The sequence below is a fragment of the Myotis brandtii genome, unplaced genomic scaffold (genome assembly GCF_000412655.1).
Source record: "Myotis brandtii unplaced genomic scaffold, ASM41265v1 scaffold667, whole genome shotgun sequence".
NCBI classification, from domain to species: Eukaryota; Metazoa; Chordata; class Mammalia; order Chiroptera; family Vespertilionidae; genus Myotis; species Myotis brandtii.
The window spans coordinates 1,574,367-1,576,759 of NW_005370593.1; positions in this window are offsets into that span (position 1 = coordinate 1,574,367).

Sequence of the window (2,393 nt, forward strand, 5' to 3'; positions counted from 1 at the left end):
TCCCAGGTTCGATTCTGGTCAAGGGCATGTACCTTGGTTGTGGACACATCCCCAGCAGGAGGCAGCTGATCGATGTTTCTAACTCTCCCTCTCTGTAAAAAATCAATAAAATATATATTTTAAAAAATCAATGGGAAAAATATCCTCCGGTTAGGATTAACACCAAAAAATAATTAATTAATTAAAAAAATAAAACACCTCTAAGTAAGTTATTCTACCATCTCAGGGGGCCTAGAACAGCCGTGGGCAAACTACGGCCCGCGGGCCGGATCCGGCCCGATGTTTCTGACTACTAAGTCTCTTCCCTCTCTGTAAAAAATCAATAAAATAATATTTTTTAAAAATCAATGGGAAAAATATCCTCCGGTTAGAATTAACACCAAAAAAATAATTAATTTAAAAAAAAACACCTCTAAGTAAGTTATTCTACCGGGGCCTAGAATGTATTAATAATTAACCCACTATCCCTATGGTCCCCTTTCAGCATTGTAGGGCTGTGAGATCTATTCCTACCCAGACTGATTTCTTATACTCAGAAAGCAAAGCTCTCTATGTTCCAGTGAATCACTTCTTCCTTTCTCAATGCTATGCTTTGCCTTTGATTTCTAACTTGAAGAAAATTATACAACATGCTCCATCATGACATTACATACTATGGACATAATGTTTTGAAATAAAAATTAAAGTTATGTTTCTGTGAAAACTTTGCTACATACTTTATCATCTCAGTACTGTAGTCAAGAACTAATCTTATCTGTTTTTTATTTCCTCCATTATGACTTACTCACAAAATTCTATTTTGTTTACTCCTAACATTTCACTATTTTAGTGTATGTATGTCTTGCCTTCTTAAATTCTTTGTGGAATGAGGTTAGATGTTCAAAAAAATAAATAAAATAGAGAAAATAAATACTTTCTCTTTGGTGCCTACTATCTACTGCCCTCTGCAGGTAGAAGGAAAAATGAATGAGCCCCAACCTATTACTGTACTACCTATAGTAGTATCCCAGAGATCCCTACCCAACAGGAAGGAATGTTTAAAGTAATTGGTGGTCTTTAAGATGCTAACCATTACCAACCAGACTCCATCTATTCACAGGAGAGATTTTCCACTTTGCTAAAGTCCCTTCACTATGGAAAGATCTCTGGTAACCCTATTTTCAAAAGACCTCTCCAACTCCTTCACCCATATACAAACAGACATCAAAGTCCTTTCTAACTTTAGGTCAATGCTAAGGGCCTCTATGTGAAAATTCCTTACGCCCTGTAAAACTTGAGTCTGGAAGTGAAAAAGAAAAGAGACTCAATAGTTATAATGACATAAAGGTACAGACAATGTCAACCTTAGAGAGAAGGCAGGGGAGGGAGCGGTAGAGATTAACCAAAGGACTTGTATGCATGCATATTAGCATAACCAATGGACACAGACACTGGGGCGGTGGGGGCTTACCCTCTGGGGTGGGAGTGGCTGGGGGGGGTCAATGAGGGGAAAAAGGGAGACATGTAACACTTTAAACAATAAAAAAAAAGGTGCAGACAATGTAACTTGTCTGTGCTTTCCAAATGTCAATGAATGTTTTAAAATGTCAACCCCTGCAATGCAGCAGAGATAATGTGAGATTTTGCTTTTCGTTTTTTACAAAAAGTGTAAGGCAGCTTCAAGATAACCAGCAAACAGGCAGCTTCAATTTTGTGTAGAAAAGACTGTTGATTATGCATGGACTATTTTCTTCCACCACACTATTTTGTATGGATAGCAACACTATCAGTGATGTCACCTACTAAAAAACAACAGACCTGAATGTATAGGCACATTGTGCCAACAGCCCAAATCAATGACCTGGGTAATGCAATCAGGGTAACACTATTATTCCTCATCTAAGTCCTCCAAGCCCATAGAAAAATAATGCTAATCTGATGGATGGTCAAGGAATACGGTATGTGGGAAAGAAAATCAAGCCCTTGGTTAATTTCATTTAAATTCTAATGTCTGGGGGGGAGACCAAGATGGCGGCATAGGAAAACACCGGAAATTGCTGCCTCCGACAACAACTTCAAAAATACAACTAAAAGACAGAACGGTCATCATCCAGAACCACAGGAAGGCTGGCTGAGTGGAAGGATGTCTTCTAAAGGTTTGACCTCCAGCCCCAGCCAGTTTGGCGCAGTGGATAGAGCCTTAACCTGAGGACTGAAGGGTCCCGGGCTCAATTTCGGTCAAGGGCATGTACATCAATGTTTCTCTCTCCCTCTCTCTCTAAGAGTCAATGGGAAAAATATCCTCGGTTGAGGATTTTTTAAAAACAATAAAATAAAGGATTGATCTCCAAATGTGTATTCACATAGCATACCAAAACTTTTCCACAACTGCAGCATCAGAATGATTTTTATCA